Raw genomic sequence first — 16,173 nt, forward strand, 5'->3', positions numbered from 1 at the left:
TGACTCCCCCTCAAGTGAGGGAGCTGCAGCACGGCATGTTACATTATGTCTGAGCTGATATGAGCTGTTTATGTACTGTATAGCTTACTTTGCTTTAGCTACACTTCCTCAAAATGCATTATGTTAAGTAAATCACAAGCTTGCTGTTCACCATAATCACATGGCGGCCATTTTTCTTTAACATCACGGGCAGGGTGGGAAGCTCAGAAAGGGTTGTAATGTTGCACTCGGTGTTGAGAATCTTTGCCATTTCTCCGATTTCCCATTGAACTGCAATTCAAAAAAACAATGGCTGGTCAAAACCCAGAGGGACATTGGTGCATGTTTCAAGTTAGAACATCATATTGATACCCTACTGTTGTCAGACAACAACTGATAACATCAACAGACACATTCCAGTTGTTGGCTAGATTTTATGCCAGATTATGTAACACAATCGAAAGGTAAAGTAAGCATTCAGTTAGCTTTCATTTCCTAGCTAAAGGTAGTGTTGCTAGGGAGTGGTTAAATGCTAATGCTAACGTTAGCTGTTGTAACGAGTAAGTTCTTACACATAACGTTTAACTTGACATGCGACCTGATCGAGTGTCGTCTTTAAGATCGAGATAAGACAGAGCAAAATGCAGAAAATGTCTCTGATAAGGAATTAAAATAAATAATATAATACGGTCCATAACTCTTGTGTCTGTGTATGTGGGTGTAGGGGTATGTGTGGGCTGTGTGTGTCTGTGTGTGTGCTCCCTCTATTTTATTCCGAGTCCGTTCGTCTCTGTTGATATTCATCTCGCTAATTTACAATTCACTCGCTCCTGCAAAGACGCTCAATTTGTCCTGACCTTAGTTGTTGCCCAGAGACTTGAACAGAATGAGTTTATATTCATGCTTAGGGTCGAAGGAAGAGAGAGAGAGAGACAGAGAGAGACACATCGTTTTGTATGTTTGAACATGTGTGTGTGTGCGCATGTGCTTCTGCATGTTTGTGTATGTGAGTGATCAGGTGCCATTAAGATCTAATTAGGTCCAAATTGCTGTTTGTAACTTCCTGAATACAAATGACCCCCCCTCCCCTAAAACAACTGCACCGCTCAGGAGGCGTGACATGCGGCACGATTAGCCGGGCCCGAGTGATCACAGCTGAAGACACTTTCACCGAGCATCATGTGAGATCTGAGTTTACGCAGAGCGAATGCTGCTCAGAGCCTGAATCACGCCGCCTGCACTGTCATGTTGCCAAAGACCATGTCATACAATCTTCTTTTCGAACAAGGCAATTCGTTTTTTCCTCCCCCGTCTCGCTGGCAGCCGAAGAGAACAGCAGATGAATCCCGCCTCCCTCTCCGTGATGGTATTTTGATTCCAGTTTCCCATTTCCAGTTTATCACAGTTTGATAAGGTCACCTCACGCTGTCACCTGCAGTATCCAACTCCATTTACTCGAGCGCGCTGAAATGCTATTATCAATATGAAATATTGTCCAGACAGACTGCAGCTCTTCCAGCGAGGAAAACATCAATGTTTACTGTTCAGAAATCAAGTCCTCGCCGCAGGTGCCAGCCACTATCTGTCTTCTCTGGGGAATAAAAAAAAAGCCAACAGGGATTACTAATCCCTTGCTTGTTTGTAGTGCTGCTGCGATTCAGCAAAACAAGATTATCCCAGCCACTGCTCACAGTTTGGACCTCCAGATGAAACGATAAGTGCCAAGAAATATTTATTTAGTTGAATAAACTCCCTAATCCATTCCGAGAGACTGTGCTTGTTTTAGTAATTGCTTCGTAATGGCTTTTCTCTATGCAAACCTCCCAGACTGTCAATATATGAATGGGAGTACAACTTGCCAGCTGTGAGATATTATGATCAGGATGACCCAGATTCCTTCCTCCTGCTTCTAATGAGGTGCTCCGTCATGTTGAATTTCTCCATTTATTTTCTTCTATTTATGTCTGCCTGGAAGTGTTTTACAGTGTAGACACGACATAGACAATGAAAAGAGGCGAGTATATACAGGCCTTCAATCTCAATATACTGACGAGCCAAATTAAATGACTGAACAAATCGGTTTGGAGTTATTACTCTTTGAATGGAGTTATTTTAGGATCGGTGAAACAAGCCTGTTGAGATGCAGGGTTAAGTTTTCGAAGCCACGTACTGTCTACTTCAAATGCATGACAGTATATGAACATTGCACACAGAGCCAGGTCTCACAAGACTGACTTGACTGACTTGATCGTGTTGTCGTAGTTTTAAGGCACTGGTACATGATTGCGGGACAGTAGAAACCTGGGGCTTGGTTTATTAATGGTAAAGTAAAAGTCTGGCTTATTTTTATAGTCTTTGTAATAACAGACTTTGGTTAAATTACTGTGGCCTATTTGACTCCCTGCTCAACAAACTAAGCTAACTTCACCCATCAGTGTTATGGCTGATGGGTGTAAGTGAATAACAGTGATTATCTCTCTACATTGGCACCTGGCAGTGGGTGGTATTTGTGACGCAGAAAGTGAACATTTTATCCTTGATGTTGACGTGTTGGAAGCCGGAAAATTGGGCAAGTGTAAGCATGTGAGCGACTTTGACAAGGACCAAATTGTGATGGCTAGATGACTGGATCAGAGCATCTCCAAACCTGCAGCTCTTGTGGGCTGTTCCTGGTCTGCAGTGGTCAGTACCTACCAAAAGTGGACCGAGGTAGGAAAACCAGTGAACCGACTACAAGGTCATGGCCGAAAAAGGCTCAATGATGCGCCTGGTAAGCGAAGGCTGGCCGTGTGGTCTGATCCAACATGAGCTACTGAAGCTCAAACTGCTGAAAGAGTTAATGCTGGTTCTAATAGAAAGGTGTCAGAACACACAGAGCATCACAGTTTGTTGTGTATGGTGCTGCGTAGCTGCAGATCGGTCCCTGTCCACCACCGAAAGTGCCTACAATGGGCACGTGAGCATCAGAACTGGACCACGGAGCGATGAAAGGAGCAGGCTTTGTCTTAATCACACTTTCTTTTCCATCATGTGGATGACCCTATGTGGGTGCGTCACTAACCTGGGGAATACATGGCACCAGGACGCACTATGGGAAGAAGGCAAGCCGGCAAAGGCAGTGTGATGCTTTGTGCAATGTTCTGCTGGGAAACCTTGGGTCCTGCTATTCATGTGGATGTTACTTAGACACGTACCACCTACCTAAACATTGTGATAGAGGATGTGTAATGGGCAGAATTAGGTTCGCAAAATAAAGTTGTCACTCTCATCACTTCTGTCATGTTTGTGTTTGGAAAAATAAATTTTGACCTTTTTCTCACATGTTGACCAAGCAGAAAGGAATGCACAAACTAAATATCAATCACACTTTTTTATTCAGTATGAGTCATGCATGAAAAACAACTCCAAGTGATGAAGTTTGAAGTTCATTTCCAATTCTGCAAAGACCAGCCGTCGTGATCGGGCAGTGCTCACTGCCGTCAGTGTTTTGATTGATTAAGGTTAAAATATGAGATTAGGAGCCTTGTGGTTGCTGTTAACTGTATCCTCTGGCTGAGTCCTTTCTGCAGTAGCCCATGTCGGATTTGAGCCCTTTGCTGGACAACCCCTCTTCCTGTCTCCTACATTTCCTCAAAAAAACAAAAACAAAGTCAGAGCCAATATATTGTTAATGGCCATTTGTGTAGGAGAAATGTTCTAACTTCAGATCACACAGCAAAGATATACAGTAAGAGCAGACAACAAACATGTGGTAGTAGTGTCTTTGGATCACTCACAACATCTTTGCTTTCCATGGTGCATGATCTACAGCAAAATGTCGCAACTTCCATGAGTGCCAAAAGGGAGAACAAAATGCTTACTTTGTTACTGAGTCCAAGGGGTGCAAGCAAAGGATATCAAACAGAAAAACTAGGTCCAACAACACAGGTAAGAAACACGTGAGAAAAAACCCATGAAAAGCCACGAGGAGCAGGGCTGCAGGACAGACAAAAGGTGAACTGGCACAGAGCAGGTGAAAACAATAAGGGCAGGGCACATGATCAGAAAAACACAAGAAGGCAGGAAGCAGAACATCACAAGAGTAGTAAACAACAACAAAAAACAGGAAATGCTTTCTGAACAATGAAGGCCACCCCTGGTGGTTATTGGGAGGTTATTAAGATTGAAGAGTATATATCATGTTAACAAGCACAAAACTGTCTGTTCTGTGTGTGTTGTGTAGAAGATATTATATGAGTCCAAAGATTTCCCTGCGAGTTTCAGATATGTGCAATAAATGTGCACAGAAAATCTCATTTCAAACTGAATGCAAAATGAAAAGGTCTGACATATAGGCAGCTATAGTTACTTTTTATCTTGCTCACTGGAGTGGGAACACACAGTAACGTTCACTATCAATTCAGTGTACGTCTACATGTGTGTCTGAATGCGCCAAGGACAATCCCCCCATGGTATGAATGGCCCTACAGCTGCCCATACAGTACACATGTCACTGTTGCTACACTGTGAAGCTTTGTGCTGTAGCTGCAGGCTGCGTGTGTCCCCTGACGACACAGTGAGTCTCAGCCTCCACATGTTGGTGTGTTTCATGAGCGTGTGTGGACAGATACGCACAAGTGAGAGAAACAGTGTGAGGAAGTAATGAGCCGGACAGATTGCATCCGTGTGTGCGTGCGTGTTTGTGTATTTGAGCATGTGCTGGCTTGGAAGACTTGCCTCCCTCCTCCTCTCTCTCCCCTGTGTAGATCACAAAGAGGATCAGTGTGACAGTCAGTACAATGGGGGAGCAGATACAGCCGAATCAGCGCAGCTTTTATACCGGCACAGAGGCTAAGTTGCTTGTCACAATATATCACTGAGCACGGCTGCTAATTTCCATAAAACATCACTGTGAGTCTGAAGACAGCAGGGTCCTTCAAAATATTCTGCATTCATGTATTCATCAAATGAATTCTGTGCTGTGCACATCTCTGAGGTCAGTTCTTTTCATGCACCTCATAATTAAGACATTATTAGGAGAGTGGGGCAGGAATACAGAGGATAGTATAAAGAGAAATAACAAACAAAGCTAAGCATAGTTCATGGGAATTATATCTCAAAACACATGCTATGAATTGTTAAGTGTGTGTATGCTGTGTGTGTGTTTTATGTGTTAATGTTAGTGTCTTCTGCAGGCTACAAATACACAGGGAAGTCATGTTTACAGCAGGATTTAATGTCAACAAGACAAAAAACACTTAAACCCATTTACACACGGAAATGATGACAGCATTCCTCCTGTCACTACAAACGACTGTTTAATATTGGGCACTATCAGTGAGTGCAATCCTGTCATCATTAGAGACCAAAATATGTTTAGTTCGTGTAGGAGCCACAAATGTAAGTTTTGTTTGATTCTCTGTTTGATAGTTATATTAATTATTATTGATTGATTACTGTTAATTTATTATTGGTGTTGGGCGTGTTCACCAGAACTTGCGATAATGTCACTTCTTATACTGACTGCATGCACCTGTTCACTTTTGGGTTTTGGCATTGATGGAGAGAGGGTGAGCTCAGGAGTGGATATATTCTGTCACAAATTAACTTTGTTAACTTAGTTATATCACGCATTGATTACTGCAACTCCCTACTGGCACGAGCTACCAAAGTCCATTCGGTCCGCCGAGTCCCTTTCACCTTTAAGAAGAAGCTAAAGACCCAGCTCTTTATGAACACTTCTGATCTTAATGATATTGATGCTTCTGATGATGATGACATCGAGGATGTTGTTGATGTTGATTAGGATATTCATGATGATGATGATGATGATATTGACCTTGTTGATGTTGATGATGATATAAAATTAAAAATAAACGCCCTATACACTGCCTGTCAGCTCCAGTGTCCGATTGCACTTGAAGCTGTTTGTTAGCCCTCACTGACTTCGCTCCCTCCTGTCTTGATTGTTGCTTGTGTTGTATTAACTCTCAGATGTACATCGCAAAACTGTCTGCTAAATGAAATTTAGTGTTGATTCTGGCGGCCCCTGTGGACCAAAGCAGTAGTCCACATGTCGGTTGACTACTGGTTGGCATTTGCATTTTGTTTTGGAAGTGAGTGAAATACATTGTTTTTTTACTTGTTTTATTTTTTAAAGATTATTTTATGGCTTTTGCCTTTATTTATAGGAGCGCTGAAGAGAGACAGAAAACGTGGTGGAGGAGAGAGTGGGGATGTCATGCACCATAGGTTCACAGACTGGGAGTTGAACCTGGGACCTGTGTGACCAGGACTGTAGCCTCTGTATATGGGCGCCTGCTCTACAATCAGAGCTAAACCAGCGTCCCACAATGGGCTTTTTTGTACAGAGCTGTTTGCATTATGCATAGGGATGTGATAATGTAACTATTGTCGAATATGAACGATTAATAACTGGAATATACAGTGAAAGATGTGGTTGCACTGCATCAGTAATTTGTTGATTAAGAGGCAATAGTAATGCTTTGTCTTTGAAACAATGAGAGGACTTAGCTCAGTAAGCATATGTTATTTTATAAGCCAGAATTCTTACTGATCTCCACGGACTGTACACAGGCGCGTCCATGTCTTTCATAATTAAAACTGACATGAAACATAAGAGGTTTTTTTTTTTCAGTCAATTTGCTGCTTTCTGAATCCTGTCCTGAATGTGTGTGAGTATTTTCTGAAGAATAATCTCCTCCCGAGTCCAGCTAACTGACTTCTTTCTTTCAAACTTTCAAACAAGAAAAGGCCGTTCTGTCTGTGTGCTGTTTATCGCTTATCCAGAAATAACCAACTTTGTGCGTCATATAGAAGAATCATTATTAAATTCAGACAGTTTCATAACCAGTGAAAAACTCCTCACAGGAGGTTTAAGTCTGGTGACCTGCGAGGATGTGATTAAAAAAAAAAAAAGTGCTTTTTATTTAGACACACTCAATAAAAATAGAGCAGCTGCAGCTTCTGGGAGGTGATGAATTTAGCACATGAGTCATCCATCACAGCCGTTTGGAAATGAGTCATTAAAACGAATCCAAGATGTCAGATGGAGAATAAAAACCTGCCTCAGCCTACAAACACGACTATCAGGCTGCAGACATAAAGATGCAGAGCTTATTTTTAGCACGTCATAGAAACGCCCGCAGAAAATTAAACACATATATTTAAAAAGTGCATACATCCAGCCTATCTACATCCCAGCTTCTCCGTGGTAGAAAGTCAACAGCCTGAAGGTGATAAAAATGAAACGCTCCTCTCTGCACTGAGTGTGTGTGCCACTGGGGGGCAAAGTAGCACTATCAACATTTAGCAGCAGTGACCTATTTTCCAAATGTTGTGCTCGACTCATGCATTTGTTGTTGCCCCTTTTGAAACGAAAATATGTATGTGAGCATAAACATATAACACATTTACATATCAACACGCGGTGCTGAATGCTGTGTCACTGCAGGAAAAGGCCGTGCATGTCATTAATGACTGGTGGACATGAAGTGATGACGTCTCATCCTCCCTCTTTCGTCGTTAGCAGACACACAGAGAGACAGCGAGAGAGAGAGAGACAGAGGGGGAGATGTGGGAGTCAGTCAGATCGGAGCTTTCCAAAGTGCTCACACCTGATCATTATCCTCTGTCATACACTGTGTTCATGCCACTACACTTATTTATTTACCAGCCCTCCCAATATAATACTGAGGGCTTCATGGCAGACATAACAGGATTTAAGACTATGGCTATGTGGCCGTAAATAATCCACCTCAAGTATCCTCTTATACTTCAAAGAGATGCTGGCTGAAGATTAGCATTTTGCTCTCAGTGTTGGGGGGGGGGGAGCGGCTAAAAATAGTTGTGTTCTGAGGGAGAAAAGCTTTCTTTGGTTTGGAGAATGGCTGCTTGTTCTTGTCTGTGTGTTAGTTTATCAGAGGGGAGGCTGAGCATCTCCTCCCAGTCTGCTGTCGATTTATTGTACATCCAATAACTGCTGGTGTCCACCGTTGAAGTGCTGATGAACCCCAGCACCCCGGGGAGGTTAATTCAAATGGGTTCCAGTGCTGCAATAGAAGGAAATCACTGTGACAAACCAGAAGGAAAGCTAAGGAGAAGCAAATCCAGATGAAAAATACAGCATGTTGGCAGCAGCTTGGTCTGCAGCCTGAAGCTTCAATATATGAAGATCTAGGTATCCCTGCAGAATCAGTCTGGTACATGCAGGGCTCTGCGCTCAAGTTAGCTATGGAAAAATGCAATATCTGGTTTGAATTTTGAAATACAGATAATAAATAATTCATCATCTGGTTAGATTTTTAAAAAAGGGGCTTGCTAACAAACATTTCATGTTGTTTTCAAGTGCAACAATCATTTACACGTTGACTTCATTGTGAAACGGCCGCAGTTTGCTCTGTAATGTTTAGGAAGATCATTTGTTTTGGATTTAAAAATTGATCTTGTACGTACATTGGTTTCGTAAATAGAGCAACGCCTGCAAGGTGGTTTGTGCAGGAAACCAGAGCTGCACTAATGTCACACTTGACATGCGTCATTCTCTACAGTCACCTGATAAACACTCCCAATGTGGCATCTATTTAAGCTGTAAGATTTCCGGTCTGTCATTGCCACCGCCGCCCTGCACCGGTACTGCACTAATACTTTCCCAGCATCCACCTGCAGGCTCCAGCTAGGGAGGGTTTTAAGATATTTGTCATCACTCCTCAAATTTCTGCAGGTAAAACAAATCTGTGAGTAGTGACGAGGTCACAAGCTGTGTTCTGCTGCTGCAATAAACAGTTCAAACTATTACAAAGCATGATTTATCTGACTGAACTAATGTTCGCGGCATAACTTAAACAGAACAAACTAAAAGTAATTTTCGATTTGTTTCAGACACTGTTTTCTCCATGCTGAAGGTCTGGACCCATCCATCGCCCCCTTCCATCATACCAAGCAGACATTTGAACCCTTTAAACTTTTTTATCTGACCGAAATACAACATAGAAGCATTAGGCTAGATGATAGCGTTTAAAGATGTCACAATACATACAGTGTCATATCTTGACTGATGTTTAACATATGAGAGAGGGATGTAAAGGAAAGCATTAGTTTGCACCGGTTCGGCTCTGTGAGAGAAGATAGGACGTATTTATTTTCTTTAGATTGACAGGTACACGCACACGCACACACACACACACACACACACACTGAGCTTTCTCATCCAATAGAACTCATGCAAAGCATCTATAATTTGTGAATCCTTTTTCTATTACCCACAGTACAATAGCTGCAAGTTGTCACAGCACACACACAGAGCGTCTGTGTACCCAACCTGTGCCGTTTCACAGAAAGACGGTTCCGCTTATCGCCGTTTTTTCTGCACTCAGGGCTGCAGCATCTTTTGTTTGTATTGAGGGGCGGCATTGGAAAAGGATACGAATCTGACTGGAAATATGAATGTATTTTCAGGACCACAAAGGCTCAAAATCAGACAGCTGCACACAAAAAAAACAGCACCACAAGAATGAATAAAATATACATAAATATTAATAATAAAAACACTTCAGGCTGGCTCTTCCACATTGAGGAAAAGCTGTTTGTATCCGAGACGGATTAATGATCTTCATTGAACCCATGATGTCTTAAGTGTGACTGGATCGGATATAAAGTACATTTTTCAAAAACTGGAAAATGAAAGGATTTGAGAAAAGAGCTGGATTTTCTCTTACTGCTCTTCTAGATGCAACTCATGTTCATTTGTTTTGTGAAGGCTGCACACAGTTCTTACATAACCTGTCAGAGTATTATTAAGTATGTAAGTAAACTTTATTTAAAGAGTACTTTGCAAACCGGCTGTTCCAAAATGCCCTACAGCAAATAATAAAACGTATAATAAAAGAGAACAGATATTCAACAATAAAAGCAATATAAAAACTAACAACAAAAAATTAGTTTGCTTGTATTCAGCATGAAGACAGCCTGTATGAATATAATTTATGAAATGGAAATACAAATTAAAGCATAAAAGCAATTTAATGAACAAACAGAAATAAAAGTATGAGTTTTTAACCAACAAATGTAACAAAAAACACCTTCCTTAAGGCTTGGAGGTAGTTTTTTAAATGTTCTTCAGACAGCAGTATGGACTCAGCTGACCTGACAGTGAGGAAGAGGCATTCAATAGTGTGGAGCTAAAACGTCAGTAAGCCCCGCCCCTTCTGATTGCAGCCCAGACGGTCAGACATGAAAGAGCCATTGGTCAGAAGTTGTGAGTAATCCTAATGCAGTTTTGCAGTTATACTTAGAGTTCAGAGATGTCACAGAGTGTGAGAGCATGGAATGGTTTAAGTGTGATCAGGAGAATATTCAGCTGACTTCTGAAACATACAGGAAGTCAGTGTAAGTGGGCCAGATTGGGGTGAACTGTTCTCTTTGTTTAGTTTTTGTAAAAAGCCTGATTGCTGCTTTGTGAACCAATTTAAGTCGTACAACTGCAGACTCGTTAAAAACAAGAACATATGGAGTTACAGTATCCAGGAAGAGATACAAGCATGGAGCATGGTTTTACAAGCATGGTTTTCTCTACGACGCTCTGAGGAAAAGCTGACTTTGGCACAGCTAATTTTTTATGTCAGTGGTCCCCAACCTTGTTTCCTTGGAGCCCCCCCTGCTTGTATCTAAGAAAGACTGAGCCCCCCTAGCTCGCACATGTACACAAAAACAAAGTGATTCATTTCAAATCTTTATTGGCAAAAATGAACACCAATCAGCCTGTAGTCCTTTGTCGTCTTTAGTTTATCAAAGTTACCTTTAGTTATCATAATAAACACTCCTTTTAGTTACATTCAATGTTACACATGTGGATGTAGGAATTTCAGCATGCATGTCAAAAAATATATCTGTGCGCATACATGTGTCTATGTATGGATGAATATCTTTTAATTAGGAGAGACTTCACTAAGATTGAACAATTATTTATTTAAAAGTTTGAAAGAATGAAATGTGCAAAGTCTTTGGCGTACAGAGGCTGAGAGCAGGATAGGATACCCCCCGATGGAGTCTAAACACTGGTGGTGATGATGGTGAAGACAGGATGAGCTGAGGAGCTGGACTTGGACACTGATGAGATGGTCAGGAGGTGAACGGGGTGGAGGAGGGTCGCAATGATCGAGCCGAAACGACAAACTGTCTGTGGAAGAGAGGAGGACAACTATAAAGTTTGACAGCAGCGGGATGATTGGGCGACAGACGTTGAGGCTGAATCTGGTTGGTTTAGTACTTAAATAGTTTACGCCCATAATCAGCTGATCACCAGACAGGAAGGACAGGAGAGAGAACCTGACATGAATGAATGATGCTAATGAATGACTGAGTATGAACAGTCTTCCTTGTTGAACTTACACTCAGCTACATTTCTTTCATAGAGGAACGGACTTTTGATTATCAAGTAAGTGCTTTTTAAATACTTTTATTTAATATGTGCAAATCTAATCTTGACAATCCCAGTGCAGACAAAGCATTGAGCACCCCCAGCGATCTTTGGCGCCCCCCTAAGGGCGGCCTGGACCCCATGTTGGTAAAAAATTACGATTCTGAAAAACCAACATTTATAGCAGATGTTTTCATATTTCCTGATAAATACCCGAGGTAAGGTCTAAGATCTGATGTTTGGTCCCCATCACTGCTCTGACTGGTGCTGTTTCTTCAAGTGTGTTGTTGCACCTTTATCCTTCATACTCGATCAAGTGACTTCACATCATTCTTCTCTGTTTCATTTGAAACAATTCCAGTATACTGGGCCGCCGTGACAGTCATTTTAATACAGACAGACAACGATGCAGCAGAAGCAGATTCCCACAAGTGTTTTTTACACATCTTGGTTTCACACAATATGCAAAATAACTTCCCAGACATATGCTCAGTTGTGAATGCAATCCTTTGTTGCCAACAGTGTATACAACTATGTGTTGCACTGACAGAAAAACAGTTACAGCATGAGGTGCTCATCCTAGTTTTTAGTCCTAATTCTTTATAATCTGATGCATTTAACAACTCAAAGAAACTGAGCCGGGTAGTGTCCAATAGTGGGTTTTTTTCCACTTTGAACATGAGCTCACAATATAGTCCTCTACATCCATGGTTCTCAACTGGTGGGTCGGGACCCAAGAGTGGGTCACGAAGCTGTTTTCAGCGGGTCATGGATGTGTGGTTTCCTATGACGTGTGTGCAGTTTATTCACACTATCCACTAATTGGGTAATCCCAGCTACAGTTACATTTACATTCTTGAAACTTGATGAGCCCGACAGCAGTTGCATTTATTTAGCACTTCTTTAGTTTATTTCTGTTGAAAAAAGGCTGTGAACTAAATGAATTGTAGAGGGAATATTTCCCCCGCACTGCCGCCTGCTGGTCGTTTTGGTTGTTATTATACTGTTTACTGTGACGCTGACATACTGTCGTTCCGTCTCAGCTCCAAACTTTACCATTTTTCATTAAATAAATTTGAGTGGTTGAGAAATTTCGGAAATGTTGGTTGTGATTTGTCAGTAAGGAGGTGCTGGTGGGTCCTGAGGCGAGACCAGCTGAGAAACACTGCTCTACATAGAACTTCTTTGGCCGGAGATAAACTTGCTTTTAACTACGCGTTAGGTTGTTGGTTCTGCACGGTTCTCAAAAATTAACGTTACCTGGTCGTAAGATGCAGTATGCACATGGACAGTAGGGGCAGTGTAGAGCCAGAGGGGATGTGACGGTGACAGCAGCAGGGACAACAATGGCAGAAAGTTCTGAAGACAAGCTGATAGACCAAGTCCACATTTATCCACATCTGTGCAATGTGGCATTGGCACTGCACTGAGACAAACATGCCTGTCAAACAGCTGGAGACAGATAAGTTCCACCTTAGAAATCGACGTGGAAACAGAGAAACATGTGAGAGAAACTGAGTGGGAACGGTGCTGACGGTGTGTTCTGTCCACACAGTCATCAGTCAATTGTTGAATTTTGTCTACAGGCCAATGAGAATTCAAAATTAACATAATAGTAACCTCCTCAAAGGTCACGGTGTCTTTTGTTTACATATGGTAGTTGCAAACAGCCTGAGCTCTCCGGTGTGCCGCAAGGTTAAGTAAGTATATCTCAGGCCTTCAATGGTGAGTTGGGATTAGTGAATTAATGATTTCACACACAACCAGCGATAATGAAAATAGCTCTGATCACTTTGCCGACCCCTAGCTACTTCAGCTCCACCCTCTTGTCTTAATACGGTCACTTCTGGCTTCAACATGGCAGCGGCCGTAATGGGTGACTTCACAGTGGCTTTGTACGCTCACATCCTTAACATACTATCAAAAATGAGTTAGCGTAAACATTACCTCTTTAAAGTGGTGAAACATTAAAAAACGTACAATAATGGAACAAAAATTAAAATATATATTGCAGCACACATTTTTTAATGTCAAGGTCTGCTCCAGCTTCTGTTTAAGCTTCTCTGATTGTACTTACAGGTTTTATTCTGACAAAACATTAGTGGCCTTTGTGCAATTCATGCACTTCATATTATTGTCTGCATCAACACTGTTGTACAGTTAGTTGCACACGATGGCTCCATATGAAGATTGAGAGATGTTTGCATGTTGTGGATTGTATACTTTTCATTTCCTGATTCCATTTTGTCTTAGACTTCTCGTACATGCTCTATTTCTGATTCATTAAATGCTGCACATTAAAATACAGAATAAACAAAGTGTGCAATCTGTAATATAAAAGCTCCATTTCCACAATGCAGATATGAGCTGAGAGCCGGCATTTCTTTTTGCTCTGTGACAGCACAACAGCTAATGAAAAGACCGTGCGACTTAAGCAACACTTGGATGACCACATTCATATTCATTAATGCAAGATTGAATGTTATTACAAACACTAGGAGTGTAAACAAAGATCATTTACAAATTGAGTATACCAGCAGTTGAACATTACACACACACAAACGCATACACCCAAAAAGTATTATGGAAGTGTTGAGTCCTTTAATAATAAATTTCCAAACATCAGCAAGTGATTCATAATTTAGCTCGGTGGTAGGCTGTGCCTCTGCCAAAAGCCAGAACCTGTGTTAGTTTTCACACGCGCAGCAGGTTGCACACAACCAAACACTATTAAAACTTGACTCATTTTGGGGAAGTGGGAGGCATGTGTCTATCCATACTGCTGAGATAAGTAACTTGAGGGACTTCCCAAGGCCTCGGCCTACTTTACTTCATGTCTGGGTGAAAGGAAGGAGGAGGAGGAGGAGGAGGAGGAGGAGGAAGAGAAGAAAAGCACAGCAGCTGCCAAAAAGACAGCATGAGGTGGTTTTCTGATTCAGGCAACAAAATCTTCACTTGATACACAAAGCTCATGATTTCTGGGGCTTTTAAAGGTCTGCGATCTTTCAGCCTTGTTTTTGTCTGCTGTAATGACATCCTGCTATGTACCAACACATCCCCGAGTCAAAGGACGGTTTTTCTCTTCAGACAGTTTGTCAGAAATACTTTCACTTCTCTAACTTATTCAAATCTCATAAACACCAAAAGAACTATTTTCTCGCTGTAGCTGGCTTACATGTACAGACAGGCTGGATCTTCAGAAGCACAGGTTTTTCCATTTGAATTGTTCATCCTCCCACTTTTACATCAGTGATGATAAGCTGGAATATGTGCTACTTAATGCCCACTGGCTTAGGAAATATTGAGCGTACCAAAGATGATGTTATCTGACTTCCATCGCAGTCAGAGGCCTGACTATCTAGTGTGGCAGATGAACAGTCTGCAGTGAGTAAAGGACTTAAATGGAGCTTTGGAGCCTCAACTCCAGACTAGCACAGAAAATACTATATTTAATATTATAATTAATACATTTAACATGCACCCTAAAACCATAGCAGCATAAATAGTAGATGTAGTTTCTGTGACTTCATTGGTTTATCAAGTACTGTTTTAAATCCTTTAGTGTGGTATTTTGGCCCTCTCTGTGTTGTTGTTTTGAAGCCAGTAGTGTCTATATTTGGACGAGAAGGTGGAGATGGACAGGAGCGTGGGCTTGGCAAACACTCAGTTGTCAGAATGAGCCCAAGGCTAATTTAATAGCTGGTTAATTTGCTGGTAAACTACAGGGTTTTGCACAGAATAAGATTTAAAAAATCTGTCCTGTAAGCAGGGAAAAGCCAACAACAGCCCCCACCCCCTATAGCCAGTCCACTTTGTGTCTCTCTCTTTCTTGTGTGTGTGTGTGTGTGTGTGTGTGTGTCTGTGTGTCTGTGTCTGTGTGTCTGTGTGTATCTTCATCTCTCTCGCGCTCTGTTTAGATACTGACAAATATATAAAAGCACACAAATATAACCGCATTTGTCAATCGCGGTGTTTTATTTTGAAAATTGTTTTAATTTTGAAAATTGACCGGATTCTCTCGTTGTTTCATGTGTGACTTCCTGCCAGGATTGACGCGATCGCTCGCAGCTCGCGCCAAAAATAGACCAGACGCCGAAACGATCGCTGCAGGGCGCGAGCCGGCCGCAATCCAGCCGCGGTGCATCTGGTGTGAACAACACAATCGGTTAACATTCTCGGCGCTTCGCGGCTTTCGCAGTGCTTCGGTGTCCGGTGTGTTCCCGGCATTAGGCGGCACCTATGGCGAACCTGTTGCTAGGTGACAGGAGTGGCATTTGGTGATGCAAGGGTAGACCAAACCATCTCATTTCAGTTCAACTTTAAAGGTCTACACAGGCTATGAATGGAGCATCCTCCGTGCAGCCCATTTGTTGGGACACAGCTAAGGTCGCATGTGTGACGTCCACGGTTGGCTCCGGTTGTAACTCTTGATTTTCCTGGCTGACGTTCGCTTTTTCTTTTTTAGACTGTTTGCCTTCATCTGTTTCTTTTTCTTTGGATTTTCACTTCTTTTTGAAGTTGTATCTGTAGTCATCCATCTTTTCTTTGTTTGTTCAGCCATAGTAGATTACTGTTTACTCGCAACACTTGCAGAGACCGGAAAAGCAGCCGCTTAGCTCCGCCCACCTTCTCTGGCAGACCAACCACTGCTGGCTGATGGAAAACGCGTCAAACTGGGCGCCGCTTGTGATTTTTTCTTTTCAAGTCGCCACCGACAGCCAGTCCGTTATTGCAAGTGGGCCATAGGCTCAATCACCATTGTGTTACTTCATTCGGTG

The sequence above is a fragment of the Semicossyphus pulcher genome, unplaced genomic scaffold, assembly GCF_022749685.1.
Source record: "Semicossyphus pulcher isolate SPU_LCO1_2020_fin unplaced genomic scaffold, fSemPul1.0.p SCAF_10, whole genome shotgun sequence".
In the NCBI taxonomy this organism is placed as follows: domain Eukaryota; kingdom Metazoa; phylum Chordata; class Actinopteri; order Labriformes; family Labridae; genus Semicossyphus; species Semicossyphus pulcher.